This window comes from Lathamus discolor, chromosome 3 (genome assembly GCF_037157495.1).
Source record: "Lathamus discolor isolate bLatDis1 chromosome 3, bLatDis1.hap1, whole genome shotgun sequence".
NCBI classification, from domain to species: domain Eukaryota; kingdom Metazoa; phylum Chordata; class Aves; order Psittaciformes; family Psittacidae; genus Lathamus; species Lathamus discolor.
In genome coordinates this window covers 75,627,296-75,644,110 of record NC_088886.1, presented here as the reverse complement: position 1 = coordinate 75,644,110, position 16,815 = coordinate 75,627,296, and the positions used below count along the sequence as shown (strand labels likewise).

General features: G+C 36.7%; 1 protein-coding gene across 5 annotated transcripts in view; it reads right to left on the bottom strand.

Annotated features, from left to right (window-relative positions):
• Window positions 1-144: 144 nt before the first annotated feature.
• FAM171B (family with sequence similarity 171 member B) overlaps window positions 145-16,815 on the bottom strand; it is a 191,242-nt gene continuing 174,571 nt past the window's right edge. For 3 of the 5 annotated variants that reach the window (XR_010610624.1, XR_010610625.1, XR_010610626.1), the window contains 4 exons: window positions 15,890-16,073; window positions 8,715-9,079; window positions 7,791-7,874; window positions 145-6,295 (listed from right to left, as the gene is read on the bottom strand). The gene's annotated coding sequence lies outside the window, so the exon portion shown is untranslated. The remainder of the gene's footprint in view (window positions 6,296-7,790; window positions 7,875-8,714; window positions 9,080-15,889; window positions 16,074-16,815) is intronic. The other 2 variants (XM_065669863.1, XM_065669861.1) reach the window with 2 other exon arrangements.

The window sequence follows — 16,815 nt, the reverse complement described above, 5'->3', positions numbered from 1 at the left end:
AATATTACTACAGTTACTCAGATCTACTGTGCTCTAATATGGAAATAACAAAGCTGATCTAAACTAGATTTTCACAGATGTCTTAGCTGTGTATTAGTGGAATATTAACCCAGGGAGAAAGTCATTACACAGAGTTATTAACAATTATTCCATTTTTAAGTGTTTGTTTATTTAATAGTTACATTTTTAATGCATAGTAGAATGTTGCATTGCTGGAGGATGCTTGCACAGATATACTCCAAGTCTTCATATTTCTATTTCTCGTCTCCTGAATCTGCCTTTTAATAAAAAGTTATTATTTTATTAAGAAATTTTCTGTGCCATCATGGGCTGGCAGCAGAGTAGAGCCTAAAGTAAACATATCTGTCTTCTTTGTTCCATAGGTCTAGGTGGAGTTCCTTTCAACATGGCATTCAACCAGGTCTCAACCAACCAGACTTGCCTGTGCAGAAGCTGTTTTGTTCTACAAGATCTACAAGAACCAAAGCAACAGAAAAATGAGTGAGGTGTCCCTGTTTGCCCTTCCCTCTCCACCCTGAAGTGATGGTGTCTGCACAAAAACTGTGAATGACAGGTATGTTTTAGATCTGTAGAACTGGGCCTGTTCTTTGAATGCTGAAGCATATCTGATCTTAGATATGATCTACCAGCATGTAACTGCATAAATCACTTTAGTATGTATTATATACTAAAACAGCAAATAAGTGCTAGTAAGTAGATTTAAAAATAAATACTGCAGTGTAAAGCTTTTCAAATTCCTTATATGTAGTAGCAAGAATCTGTATACCTCATATATATCTCATTGTCCTTGTGAAAAAGCTAGAAAGATTGTTTAAATGGTTTAACCAGTGATAAAGTTGGGACATAGCCTGTATCCAATTGATGGATTAAAGCTGTGCTTAGGAGGACACAGAAATGAAAGGGAGCCAAGTACTCAGACCAAGGATTCAATAAATGTGTTTTTTTGGGGCATTATTTTTTTTTAATTTTTTTTTTTTTTTAGAAATCATTGAAGACTGCAGAGCTTCAGGGATTTAGGGGGGGGTGGTTTTAGGAGGAAAAATTATAGAGAGGAGAATATGTTTGCACTCAGAGCTGTAACCACACCAGAAGACAGCAGAGCAAGAGTTACTTCGCAATTTAGAAGGGAGGATATGTACAAACCGGATAATGGCAACAGACATGTAAAAAAAAAAAATGTTCAGTGTGGAAACTGAATTAGAGAAGATTGTGCCATACTTAGTTTAGCCTAGGTCTGTTTTAATTTCTTGGCAAGAACAGTAATTTTTTTTTTTCCTTAAAAGAAAAATTGCTTCTGTTTGCTTTAAGTGAGACAATCTTTTTGAGGTTGGGGATCTCAGGAAAGGATGTGTAGTAGTGGTTGAGGGTGGAGAAGGAAGAGGAAGAAAACATTGTCTTGGGGCTTTAAAACTACTTCACTCTGAAATCTCAGTTCAGCCAAGGTATATAAGCAATTCTGATCTAAAGAAATGTACTCAAGAAAAATAGAAAATAAGTACTTAAATAAGCCAAGCAATATTAGAAGACACAGGGATCTAATACTGCGTCTTAATAACTACTGTATATGTAATACCCATATTTAAAATTGCTCTAATGTCCAGTCGACAAATGCACAATCTCCCAACTCCTGTTCCTGACTTTCAAGCAGGAGACTGTAACTTCAGGTCATTGTGCCTATCTAGGACTGAATGTCAGTCAGTGGAAATGGTTACAGATTCTACTAGTACTAATTTACATCTATTACTTCAGCTAAAGATATGGCTTACTGTTTTCTACCAGTACATACTAATACCAGTCACTGCTTCTCGGTGATACAGATTCTGTGTAGCTGCACATGCAGAGCTCAAATTGTTACTTACATAAAAGTATAAAATAACTGTTAAATGATATAGAGAAAAATAAAACCAATTCCCCAAATCCAAATGTTAACTGCCTACAACATTTTGCCCGTATGCCCAGTAGAAAAATTAACATAAATTATAACCAGAGTAGCATTTGCAATTGGAATATATGCATCTAAAAGCATGTGAGTGCAGTACTTTGCCCCTGACAGAAAAATAAACCACAGCATCCTAACCTCCACAGGTAAGAGTAAACAGTGACTCTTAGAATTTATATATAATTTTAATAAAGGAAGTGCTCTTACAGCACAAGTAGCCTTGTAATATTTAGACATGACAAAAAATACACTTGAAAATAAAGCAAAGTTCAAACAAAGAAACAAACCCAACCGATTTCACAACACCCACTGCCACAAATACCATTCTGCTCTGCAAGATATGAAGATTATGTCTTTTGAAAATATTTTAAGTGCTCTACTTGTATATCATGCATGGTCTCATCATGGCAGTCACCACAAAAGTAAAAGTGCTAATCCAAAGGTTTAACTTTTTACAGTTACCTGAATCTGATTCTCAAAAAAAAAAAAAAAAGCAAAGGACAAAATTCACTTTGAACTAGTGGACCAGTCACATGCTCAAGTGAGTGATTCCTGTTGTTAACACTCAGCCTGCAAAGTGATCTACTGCACTCTGAAGAAAAAAAAAAAAAACAGAATTAAAGTTACAGAATTAAAATTGAATTTGTCTTCATAATAGTGTTGGGGTTCAGTGTGGGCTGTATGCATTGAGTCTTCATTGCTTTTGAGATAGGACAAGCTGAACCTAAATGCCAAACTCTTAATCATGTCATATTTTGTTTGGCACAACAATTTGTGGTCAAACCCATATTTGAAAATAGAATAGGCAAGTGGAGGATGGCAGAAAGCAGGTGGATGTCCTGACACACACTAAATGGTCTACAGGTATGTGGCTGCTGCAGCCTGTTCTGAAGATTATGTAGAGCTAAAGGGCTACCTACTATACCTGGCCAGAAGCACTGAGTATGGAGTTTAGGTACACTTTAGGAACAGCACGATAATTCTTATTTATATTGAAATAGCAGTAACACACAATGCATTTAATACAGAAGCAAACGTAGAGCTGGACACAAAAAAAAAAATAACCTTTATCAAATCTCACAAAGAAGCCTGAGCAAGGTCTCTGTTTACATATGCTGCTCCTATAAATAATCATCAATGAACAAAGCAAAAGTTTTTCCTTGTCACTTCATTTTCAGACACTGTGAACATTGTCTTTTCCAGGAGTCTGTCTTTAAACTGTACCCAGAGCCTGAGTGGAAGTTCAGAGCTGACAGCCCTCTGTTTATAATTTACAATTATTATCTATCACCCCACAGCTGTATATTTGTAGTAACTTTTAAAGCATCCTGCCTAAATGAAGAAGGTAGATTCATCCACATGGAGTTCACGCTTCATTTGAGACAAATGACATATAGGACTGCTTTTTAAATTAAACTCAGATTTATGAGTTTAAAATAAATGCACACACTAAACTGGAAAGCTATTTACAACTACAACTCCTAATGATTATTTAAAAGTTTTCTTCCTTCAACAAACTTTACCACTTTCTAAATGAAAACTGTTACAATGGGAAAGTATCTTCTGACCAGTGCTAACTCACATAAAGCTTAATACCTTGGTTTAGGTGAATTTAACAGAATATAAATAGAGAAAAATCAAAGCCTGTAATGCATGCTGTCTGAAAAAGTACTCACATGTTAATTCCTGATCTAAGACAATCAAGCTTTTCTGAAAATTCAGGCTGCATAATCAGTGGCAATCCCAAAAAAGGCCACAAAGGAAGAGGTGAACACTGGTGCTGGCATCCCTGGTGCTATCTGGCTAAAGCAAGTTTTAACGTTAACTGCAGTCACCTGGGATGCAGGCAACCTAAACTGAGTTTTTGAGTCTGCAGGAGCTCAAATGGACCAAGAATGCAAACCTGCCACTTTTAAGTGTCAGGTATTGATATTCCCTCCTTGCTAACCCAGAAGAGCATATTCTTCTATGCAGAGAAATGGTTTGAAGTCACCAGTGCTCCTATGGCCAAAGTTTGGGGCAGAGATTAGGAATGAATCCTCAATATTTGCTGTAGACAGCAAACATTTACATGAGAACTGCACAAATTATGAAAGTAGAAAATAAGCTTAACACAAGAATGTATTTGCCTAGTTCCTTATCTTGGTATTTGGAAATGAAACCTGACAAATGTGTGCCTGTAGCAGTGAAAGTGCTTCTGAAGGTCCTCTGTGTATTGGATAGGTACTGCTGTTACACTGGTGTAATGAAAGTCAATCAGGTCGATTTTTTTCTGAAGAAGGGTAGTCTCAGTCTTGCTCCATGTTGTGACAGTCGACTGTACGTACACTAGCATTTCATATAAATATATAAGAAAGCAAAATAGTGAATTAGTAGGGAACAACAGTCTTTTGATGTTATAAGAAGTATATTGCACTGAACAGAAATACCTATCAGAGTTTTCTTATTCTAAACACAATTATAAACATGATGGTAAAAACATTTCTGGGTATATTGAAATTAAAGGAAAAAAGATTAACTGTTTTGTGCCTATTCTTCTAAATGTGTTACAGAAAGGTTTAAAATCAGAGTGTTTTTACTGTTCATACCACATACTTGTAGACTTACACATTAGACATTTGATGATGATTTTGTCCCTTAGGTTCCACTGGATGTAAGAGCTCATCAGTGAAGAGGAAGGAACACAACTAATCACATTTTACTTACTTAACCTTGAATATGAGCCAAATTTCTGCATTTACAGAGAGCTCAAACGCACATTTGGCTAAGTTTCCCAGACAGATCTGTGGCCATATATTCCACAGAACAGTGCCCATAGCCCAGTTTGTTTCTGTTACACACAAGGGACTCCCATCTTGTGCTTCCTAATGGTTCCACAAACTGTCTTCAAGCACTGCCTACTTCCATCTCATTTCAGGTTGATGATGACAATAGGAGTTTCCTTCTTCAAGGGTCACTTCCAATATTCTGCAGGCAGATAGTCACCATGGATACTTGAGAATCTGCAACAAGAGGAAAATTCAAGATTACTTGACAAATCATACTGAAGTTGTATTACTATTCTGTGTACTGTAATACAGTACAGTACTCTCATATAAAAAGTATCTCAGGTTAACATAATTGTAATACACTTTAACCAGATGATGCAATGGACTACTACAAGAATTTACAAAGTTAAATTATCAATTCCTTCAAAATCGTCATAGCAAATACCCATGGTAAAGTTAACTCAATTTCAGATAATTTCAAGTTTTGGACTCTAACCCAAACTGTGCTTTCCAGTTCAGGTCTGTATTTACTACAAGGTATAGAAAACGCTTCCCTTTCTTTTTGACAATGGAAAATGATAGTAATTTATTTAAAGCTGCTCACCTCTTTTTTACTTTTTCCCCACAGGGACTGATTTATAGCAGTCAGGAGTGCTGTAAATAGCCTTCTCTAGCCATAATTAAAAAGCTAATCAGAATGACCTGTAATTGAAATCTAAGAAATTCTTAATGAAGAAAGTTGAATAAGGAAGCTTTCAGGGAGATAAGAAACATATCAATAACAAAAATGTAAATACGTTAGCACCAGAAATCTGGAAATGTGTTTTTGTTGCAGGCAGTAGCAGCAGTACATACAGTTATGATATGTCCTTATATAACAGAAACAATGTTTTTACAGTCATGTAACATGCTGGGTTTTTTATAAATAAGAGCACTTGAGGTGCTAAAAATCCCTTCTCATGTAAGTTCTAGCAAAAAATATTTTTAAGTTTTATACCTTACTCTCTTCCGCACCACCTGAGACCTCAGTATTTCCCTAGCATTGGCGTGATTGCTTCTATTCTTCCAAATAAAATTATCCCCTCATTTCTTAATATTCACCAAAGACCAGCACCCAGTAGACATCCACATCTCTGCAAGATAGGTGCACCAGCTATCTCCAAGGGTCTCAGGAACTGGTGGCAATACTGCTCCAGCCTGGCACCTTTTTCGCAACCATGCCAGCTGCACCAGGACCCCAAGAGTCCGCAGTAGGCCAGCCACTAGCACTCATTGACTTTCTGATTCAGCTGATGTACACTGGGCACAGAAATGAAGGAAGAGAAGCCTCAGAGTCTTTAACTCACACCCATTTCCTCAGTAAAGTTCTTCTGGCACTGGAGAATAAATGGCACTGCGCCTTCTTGCAAGGAAGAATGCACTAAGCTGGTTTTCTGGCTGTACTCTCCTTGCTGTGCTGTGGAATCTCTGGCCTTCTCCTCAATCACTCCTTGTTTATGCCTTTTTAATACTGTTGAAACAGCTGAAGGTTGAAGGAATCCCCATCAGTTTCTACATGCAGTAGGAGCTGCAAGTTGAAAGCCAGGCAAATCTAAGAATTGATCATATTTCTAATCCTGCAGAAGCATACAATAAGCAAAGTATGGATGGTATGAACAATCTGCAAGCTAGTGGCAATACTACAAATACGTAAAGACAGTAGGAACATGGAAAGCCTATAGAGTGATGGTGTTAAAAATTAAAACGGAAAAAGATATTTGCATAAATATGGACTGTTAATGATTTAAGAATTCAAAAAAGTCTCTGTTCTAGCCCTGAACAATAATTGTATTTCAAAATAAAGAAAAATTACATATTCCACTCTTTACAGTCTCTGCTGACTTTCCAGGCACATGCATGCTGGTGAGAGGAAAAATTAAAAAGGAGCCTGAGAGTTTTACTGTCAGTGGGCATGATCCATATGCTTAAGAGAAACAATATTGTAGCAAATTTACATGTTCTTCTTTTTCCCCGTTTCCTTCCTTAACTCCTTTAGCCCCTTCTTTTACTCACAACATAATATTATCTGGCTTTCACTTCAGTGATTCAACATGTTGAACTCCTTAGCTGTCCAGCCTGGTTCCCAACAGTGCCAAGATAAAGAAATCATTCCTATTTCTGTTAAAGCAATATTTATTGTTGAAGGTATTTAGTGTAGCGTTCAAATACTATCTCCTGTTTCTAGACTAGATAGGAAAGTTCCCACAGACTTCAGTGAAGCAGTTTAAATAAGATATCTAGACCAACCTAACTGTCTAGAAGTGAGCACAATCTTGTTAAAGGTTGAAATTACCTGCTTTTTTTAAGAATGTCTCCTCTGGTTGCAGCTGAAAACAATATATTAACATAATGAAAACGACTAGTCTAGCAATGGTTCACTCTGAACTGTAACTTAGTTCAGAATGAGCAGGGGTTTGTATTAAATACATGTGGATGTGCATCATTAAGTAAAATTAAAATAGAATAAAAATAATCAAGTTTGCCCTGCTTCCTACTACCTAACCCTTGAAGTTGTATTGCCCTCACATTCACAAATAAGCAGCATCCATAGAGTCTACTTATGTAGCACCTTTTTGGTAAGTTCCATTCACCTTCTTAACAACCATTATGAGACCATATCAACTAATGCATTCAATTGCACTTGAGCAGCTGACCCTCCAAGCCTTGGCGTTCACCATGACTTTCCTATAGGTCTGCCCTACCTTTGTTTGAAGTTCTATATATTTCTTTCTTTCAAAGTATTTATTTGAAGTAGCCTCTGAACATTTATCATGAGATAAATGAAACTGGCAATATGCCCTCTAATAGCGGGCATACTAGTTGTTTGTGCATACTGACGGACAGGCTATGTGTCTAGCGAGATACATTTAAAAGAATCTGTTGTCTTCAAGTTACAAATAATTGACATTTACTGGAGAAGGTGAGTTACCACAGAGAGAATAATCTTTTAAGTACACTAAAATACACAAGGAGGGATCAAATTAACAGTGCTGTCAGAAAACTCTTAATACCCAAATTGTTACCTTTTCCAGCCCTATTATATTATGTTTCCAAGCCCACAGTGATACGCGATGTACTAAAATCACTATATGCACATCAGATGTAACCTGAAAAATGGAGGGGTACCTGGTAAAAATGGGTCCTACTGTTGATAAAATGGTGTTTTATCACTGCTGCCTCATTGCAGTCATCTTCAGGGTACTGTAGTGAATCTCCTTTTCTGGACCCAGTGTGACTTTGAACAGTCCAGATAATCCGCTGCTGCTTGAGAATTACAGGTTCCGGATTACACTTTATTGCCGAAGAGGAACGTTTAAATTTAAAGAATGATCCTGGCAAATATTGCTGTATCATCTTCATATTCTATTTTTCAGACAATGCAGCTCAAGGGATATATTAAAGCCAGATGAAATATGATCCGCTATGTTGTTCTTAATACAGAGAAAGGCCAAACAGACTTTCTGATATATAATATTGCCTTTTAAACAGACAGCTGTTTAAAAATTGAGAATGTGAGATCCCCCCCGCAACAAATAGATGGTGTGAGCAGCATGTTCTCATTTCAGTGATGACAGAAACCTCAATTCAGCAAAAAAAGATCTTTCTTCTCCCTACTTGCTCTGAACTTGTCAATGTAAATTCAAGCTTTTTTCATCATCTGTAGTTACTTAGTTGGAGAGGATATAATACTGTAATTCCCAATCACATAGCTATACTATGTGTCAATAAAATTATTCGGTTTTGCTTTCGGATTCAAAGTCAATGAATCTGCATATTAGTTTAACTGCCTCTGAAGTTTCTAACCACAAGAAGATGTGAGCCTCGGACCTATGGAAGCCTGCAGTGGGAGTGCAACATAAGTGCATCTGTCCTACCAGTGCTCCAGAAAGCCATAGGCAGGACCTGAACTCTCTGAATAAACTTGTTATAAAAAGATCTGGTTTTACCTGTCAGTTCAGTAAATGTCTGTGGCCACCCAGACATCTTGACAGTAGAACAGTTCAGGTATCCTTCATAACTGATGCTGTCTGGTGCTGGATTATTCTTTTGATCTTTCCTGTAAGCCATATAGGAACATTTGCAACAGAAGAGCTCCTTGAGACTTCCACCTCTTGTGAATTTGAGCAAGGACAAACATATCGTGGTCCTCTTTTGTTTAATACTTAGTTATTTTTCTTGCCTCCCTTGAGTCTATCTTGGCCCTGTTCTAAAAGCCACTACAGTATCCACTGCAAGTATTTCATGCACTGTCAGTTTGTTGCAATTCCAGACTAGTTATTCCACAACTCCTCTTGTAGATACTGCCGTGCCTCTAGAATAAAATAAGGTTATGCGGTTTTATTCTCAATTTGCTTTATTCATGTTGGAATAAAACATTTTAACCATAAATATTTTTTTCTGGAATATCTACTCCGGCAAATTTCCAAGCTCATTCATCCCATCAGTAGCTAATAGGGAAGCAAAACATAAGGCTCTCTAAGACTCCAGGGCATATTTTGAATCTATAAATCAGCATCGCTTATGTTAGGTCCTTGAAGATTCTTTGTTTAATAATTTTGTGCTAAAAACTATTTGTCTTGTAGACTTTCTACATGACTCCATATCCACTGTGGCCCACCATTCAGCAAATAGTTGTGACAGTAAAAATGTATTGTACTAGCTTGTCATATTTCTAGACTAAACCGGCAAAGATATCTGGCTTTGCTGAAAGACACAATGAAAAAAAATGTTGTAGGAAGCTTATATTTAAGCCTTCAAGAACTGTGTCATTAAAAATCTGTGTGTAGGTATATTTTGTGTATTTTACAAAAGCACAGAAATTGCAACCAGTATTTGCAAGTCTTAAAGCTATATACTCAATCCAATTCTCCAGTAACTTTGGCTTTGTTCCCATGTAACTCTTCTGAATTCTACTTCAGCATATCTGACATCAGAATAGTCACCCAGGAGGCAGCCTACTTGGAGACAAACCTCTTTTCTCCATTTAGGTCATACTCATTCAACACAATTTTCTATAACAGCAATGCATTAATCAACAAGCTTTAAATCAGCAAAAAGCTTGAAGCAATCAAATAACTGAAATTTTCAAGACTGCCTTACCCATGCAAATTTCTGATATTTATATATATATATATATATATATATATATATATGCTCTTTCCCAGGCTACATCCAAATAAGAGAAATATGTCATATAAGAAGTCTGACAGAAATATGCCAGATCTGTAGGCTTTGGTGGAAACCAGTGGCCTTTATTTGGAACAAGTTGCAGAATTGCTGCTGGGGTCTCTACCAGAGGTGGTTTGTAGTACTTGAAAGATCACTTAAAGCAAATGGCAATAAAATGAATATAACAGACTAAACTTCATTTCCATCACTCCAGAAGAAATACAGTAAATAAACTCACCTCTAAGAAATAAATTGGGTTTTTTTTAGTTATTAACTGCATGACAGTTTCCAAATACCAAGAAAATAGTGAAGAATTACTTTCAGAAGAAGTTGAAGTTATTTACTAAAAAACTTTTTTGCTGTGAGAGAAGATCATTATTTTTAAGAGGCTATGATAAAATACAGAACACAAAATCAAAATAGGTAACACTTACCAAAACACATGAAGCACAAAAAGTTAAACTCTGAAATGTGAAAATTTTCCATATTCTCTTCTCTCTGGTCTTTTGTCATTATAGCCAACATACCTTGGGTTTATTTTTCTCTTTTTTTCTTGTCAGTGTATAATATCGTTTCAACCTCCATAGCTTAAAGCTGTTCTCATCACAGACGCTTTAACTGCTGGTGCAGATGCCTGGTTTTAAATACCTGATTGCAATGTAGGTCTATCTTATAAATAGCATAGTTCTATCATTCAGATCCACTGTAAGTGCAAGCTCCTACTTTCCTGCCAGCTGTTTTCTTCACGTTCTAGATATATCTTTCACAGGTTCTGGATAAACTTGATTTTCTTAACTCCCTTCCAGTACACTACTTAAGCTTTATGATGCATCTGTAACAGCAGTACTGAATGAAATCTAAAGAATTATGTCTCAGTAGTTTATGGTACTGCCCACATCTCCAACCCCAGCTGCCCTCACAAAGTTGACTGTCCTCCCACAACACCAGCCCCTCAGTTGCAAAACCGTATTATCAGTGTTTTGATACTATTTCATTTACACACCGGATACAAAAAGGCAGATCCACTGTGTTGGTTAACTCCCTCCAGTGGGTATCCTGTCCCATTTCAGCTGAAAACTGGCCTGCTTCATAGTTTTCCTCATGTATTTTAGTATTATGCAGTACGAAGACTTGCAATTAAGCAGGTCATTTAAATATATATAATGCCTGGTACTAAGGAAGATACAGATCTCATCTCCTCAATGGCTTTAAACAAACATGTCCCCAGTTTATATAGCGCTCTTAATCCGGTAACAGATAACATTATATAATATCATTCTATAATATTATTTAATATATATAATACATATAATGATATGCATGTAACACCCTTCAAGAGATAACAGCAAATATCTTAATATCTTTAATAACATTTCTGAGCTGCTCACCTTGAGCAGTAGTTTGAGGTTTTATCAAAAAATCTTGAATAAAGCATTCATATCTTGGGGCAAAATAAGACAACTGTGGGTTTGTTTCATGTTTACTGTTATTACTCAAAGCAAACAGACACTTTGGGCTTTGTTCTTTTACCCAGTGTGCTCAAATCCTTAAACTATTTCAGGTTCATATTCAATTTGAAAATCATGCTTTTGTATCTAAATCACACTTCTGTCTACTCTTGGAAAGGAGAACAATTTGCCAGGACAATTTTTGGAATAGAATTTTTTTCCTTTCAGACAGTTTCAAACAATGTGACCCTTTCATGACTCCAGACTTTTATTTCCTCCCAGCCCAACCCAATTAGATTACAAATATTTTCCTTATCTAATCACAATGTCACTAAGATTTGTTACTCTGTGATGCACAAGCTGCAGAAGTCCAGGTTTGCTTATAGCAGGACTGTGCCAGTATTCTTCTTGGAAAGGTCTCCGAACAGCTGAAGTTTACACTTCTTGTCAAAGCGTCCTGGGTTCAGCAGTAGCAGTCATTTTTATTCCTTCTTAGTAGCTGGTGCAGTGCTGTGTTTTTGACTTTCAGCCTGGGAACAACACTGATAACACCAATTTTTTTAGTCGTTGCTAAGTAATGTTTACTCCCACCAAGGACTTTTTCAGTCTCATGCTCTGCCAGGGAAGAGGGGAAGCCGGGAGAGAGCAAAGACAGGACACCTGACCCAAACTAGCCATACCACAGCACATCATCCCCAGTATATAAACTGGGGGCAGTTACCCAGAAGGGCTAGATCAATGCTTGGGTTGGGCTGGGTATCGGTCAGCAGGTAGGGAGCAGCTGTATTTTCTTCCCTTGTTATTTCCCTTATCATCATTATTATTATTGGTGGTAGCAGTAGTGGCTTGTGTTATACCTTAGTTACTGGACTGTTCTTATCTGAACTTGTGGGAGTTGCATTCTTTAGATTCTCCTCCCCATCCCTCTGGGAGCGGGGCACGGGAAGAAGAAGATGGGGAGTGAGTGAGTGGTTGCATGGGTCTGAGTTACTACCTAGGCTTAAACCACGACACCCAGTAACACAACTACTCGTACTAGTAACTACAACCGCTTTTGCAAAGCAGCAGCGTCAGGTTGGTGATTCATGCAGCTAGGTTAGGTAGAAATGCATCAATAAAAAGGCACCCTTCCAGAGGAATCAATGCAGTGTCAGTGGAGGGAGGACATTTACCTTGACCTGCGTATAAATGTTTGCGTTTTCACCTCTTTCCCAAAGTTATATAAAGTATCATAAATTACTTTGTCCTTTAGCTACAGGCTGACATTCCTGTTTCTTTCCAATGTTGTTCTGAGCCTCTGTGATGATGTCCTGTTCCCATTTTTAGGTTTCTAACTAAATCCCTATACCTTTACATTTGCTTTGTTTTGAGCAACATATCTGAAGCACAGAGAAGGCATCAAATCGTAGCCTGCCGCTGCAGGGTCCAAAAAACCAGAAGTTTATATTCTGCTTGTTTCTTTAAATTAGTACTTTAAATTTCCAACTATTGGAAAAATATCTAACATGGCTATCTTTCAAGTTATATTTCTTCAAGAAGTGAAGCTATTCCATTTTAAGAAGTGAAAATCTGTCTTACTCTTTTAATTAATCATTTTGAGTCGTTCATACAATACTGCCCTTTGGATGTTTCTGATTTCTCCTACAACAAAGTGCCTATTATTGTTTCTCTATATTTCTCCCCAGAATGATAAATACCTAACTATGGACAAAGCAGTGCTGGACTCTGCTTACAGCTTTCTTCCTCTTACTTAACAAATCTTGCTGGTACATTGCTGACCATGCATATAAGGCATATTCTTAGTCACACCTCCCCCACACCCCTGAGATGGTAACTATGCTTTAAGTTGATATTAATAAAACATAGGAGTTCTTTCCAACTTCAATGACATATGATGAGCTGCTCTGTCACACTGTTCATAGAGGTTAGGTAGTTTTGTTGTGAAGCCATGCAGAATACTGAAAGTGGAATGAAGATGACTTGTCTACCAAAATGAAAATACAGGCAAATGTGACACTGTTTTGTTTTTTTCAACCCACAGTATTATTTTTTGTGAATTAATACACATGAAGCAAAGGAGGTAAAAACTATTAAAAAAAAAAACAAATTACCCATAGACATCAGAAGCTTTCTTCAAAGCTAGATTTCCTCTTAAGAAAGGCACTTCTGCTGCCTGTCATGTATATTTATGAATTTACTCTTATATGGCAGTTTTCCTTCCTCCTGACAGCAAGAATGTGAACTTTGAATAGTGACTGTGAATCGTTCTGAACATTCTCCAAGTTTTATCTTTATTTCAGTTCCTTAAAAAGTATTAACAACAATTTTCAGAGGACACATTGCAATTTCAGCAATCCAAACACAATATTTGGCAAAAAGTAATATTAGCCCTGGGGGCAGTACAGTCCCTAAGCTAGAGATTTTCTGATTGCTTGTCTCAAGACAATCAGGAACAAAGGGTATAAGGCCCAGAGGCTAGAGAAATTTCCTCTAACAGGTAACCAAGCTACTTTGCCTGGAAATAGTATCACTGCCTACAAAGGAATGATATATTTTAGGTGCTCTGAGAATTTTTCCTTCTTCCACCTGCATCCCCCATGACAGATAAACCGTCTAGGGTGAATCATGCTGCATGTAACATGATGAGTTACTGAAGACAAGAAGCTGGAAATAAATGTTTTTCATACATTGAGTTCACATGCATATTTCACTGGAGAAGTTAGAAAAAGGAGTGTTTGATAACCAAATTACTGTGCTTCCCTACTGAAGTCACTTCCTGACAAGCAGCCAAACAATTTTTTTTTAAATAAATGAGAGGGCTGGAGTAACCCACTTATCTTGGCTAGTCACAACTGGTGCAGTATTATTCTGGCTAAAACAATCTGTGTTATTACTTTACTTCTAAGCAATATGTACAAGCCAACTAAAAACATTATGAATTTATCATAGCATTCTGATTTCTACATTGAAAGAGGTAATGCCATTTACAGCAAACCACTACCTTCCACTTTAACCTTTGTTTTTATTTTCCTCCCCAAAGTGAAGTCCTCTTCAGGGTTGGCAGGTAATAAATTGTGTTTTCATAAAGTATGTTTAAAACACATCTACATGTAAGAAACACCAAGAAATCCCATCTTCCATCTGAAACTCACAATGAAGACTATTCTCAAAGAATTTAAAAAGCAGTTTAATCGATGATATCTGTAGAATAGAAGGCAAAGTAGTTCTGAAATATGTTTGTAGTACTTTTTAATATACCCAAAATGAAAGAGAACATGCGAACTCCAAACAGCTCAAAAAGCTTTTCAAAGTTCTATTAAAGCCATTCAGGATATTTTATTGGAAATATGTCCCATCCTCAATAAACTTCTTTTATGTTCTGCCATCATGTCAATGAACCTTTGTAGGCATGCTTTGTCTTCTGTAAGAAACCAAGCCAGAGGAAGTAGCTTTGGGTTTTTCCCACTTTTATAGTAACTACTTTTCCAATGTTATGTCCTTAATTCAGAACGTTTGGTTGCCTTTTACAAAAGCTCATTGAATTTTGAGCAATAAGCTCAAAAATCTCAGAAGTTCTGCTGACTAGAAAGCATTCTGTTTCTGCATATCAGAGAGCTTATCTACACAAACAGGATTTATAATCAATCTAATGCTTAAAAGTTATCAATCCTTTACGGGAATACTCTTAAATTAGTTTAAAAACTTCTGTGTTACTGGAGATGATAGACCCTCAAGTAGTAGTAAGATTTACAAATGCTCTTTACCAAATCCACCATCCTCTTGGTCCTTTCCTACTGATAAAAGGCATAATGGCCTTTCTAGGCATACCTCAGTTACTTTGGCGTGAAGTCTGAGCCTGGCTACACAGCTTAAGCTACTTTAAATTTACCTTTGTTGAGCAAGTGACCAGACTTTATAATGAAGTGCTTAAAGTGAGTATTCACATGAGCAAAATGCTCCACAGAGGGACTGCAACAGCACCAATAGCTTTCCAAGCAAATGTGTGTTTAAGATGGTACATCACTGTATTATTGCTCAGCATATTTCATTGTTGCATTCTAAAATGTTGGAAATTGTCACTATCTAAATGCAGGGCTTTATTAATAAAAATACAAACATTACAGAAGCCTGTCCACAGCATCAAGCACAGGGATCAGATTGCAGTGAAGACAACTACAGATCATTGGTCGCTGAAGCTCTCAACTGATAATGACTAAAGCAAATGGTAAACCAACAAATTTTATACAATAATTCCCTAGTAAACAATTATTCCCTGAAATAAAAAAGTGATACTCAAGGAAGGAGCTGTTTTACATCAAAGGTTTTAGGCAGAAAACTATTTTTAAACCTAAACCAAACATGCTATTTCTTATAGTACACCTGATACCAAACTGTGCATGGAAACAAACACACACACTGTGTTCAGTACTGGAAACTGAACTGTGAAAGAGACAGGGTCATATTTATTAAGTGTTATCCCAGAACTTACCTTTTTTAGCACTTACTTTTGATGATTACTTTAAACCAGCAAAAGGCTTTGCTACCAGCTTCATGATGGGCTATATTCTGAACCTGACAACTTCTGCATTGGAAGCAGGAGGCACTGGGTATAGAAGCATCTCCACTGTTGGCACTAATTTCAGGTTGTTCCCAGCTGACTTTCACTGGATGTGTTGTTATGGTGATGACCTGTGAACAGTTTTTAATGGTTGGAGGAAGAGTGACAGTGGAGTTTGAGAGAGAGAAGATGAGCATGTGAGGATGCTACAAAATAATAAAGCATATTTAAAAAGCATAAGGCAATAAACAAAACTACTCATACTGTACAAATCTCTATGGAAACTACTTTGCACCTAATCAGACTCAAAAGTGGTAATAATTTCAGTGTATGAAACAGTATACCATTGGCAGTGTAAAAAACCTAACAGTGAATACAAACGACCTACATTAATGGCATCCAAGATGTATGGGGAATTCTAAAGCATAAAAAATGAAAATACTCTGCAACTAAATTCACTCTTTAAAGTAGAGGAGCACTTAACATTACTACACAGTGAAGTGATCATTCTTAAATACATTACCTTCTCACCTAAATTTTAGATGACACTAAACTGCCTTCACAAACCCTATGAATTTCATTGATTTAGACTTCAAAGACTTAGAAGATTTAAAGAGATAAATGTGCACTCTTGATTTCAAATGTTAATTTTCTGTTTCCAGTCAGCTGGAAGCACAGTGTATAAATTTCTGTTTATAGAGCCTAATTTAATAAATTACATCATTAATAGTCTACCACACCACTCTGTCACTGTTTACTTGGCTACGAAAGAGGAAACAACGCAACGACTATACGGACATCCAATGGCATTTCCAAAATGACACCTACCCACCCATATCTGAATCACTCAGACTATTTCAACAGATTTATTAT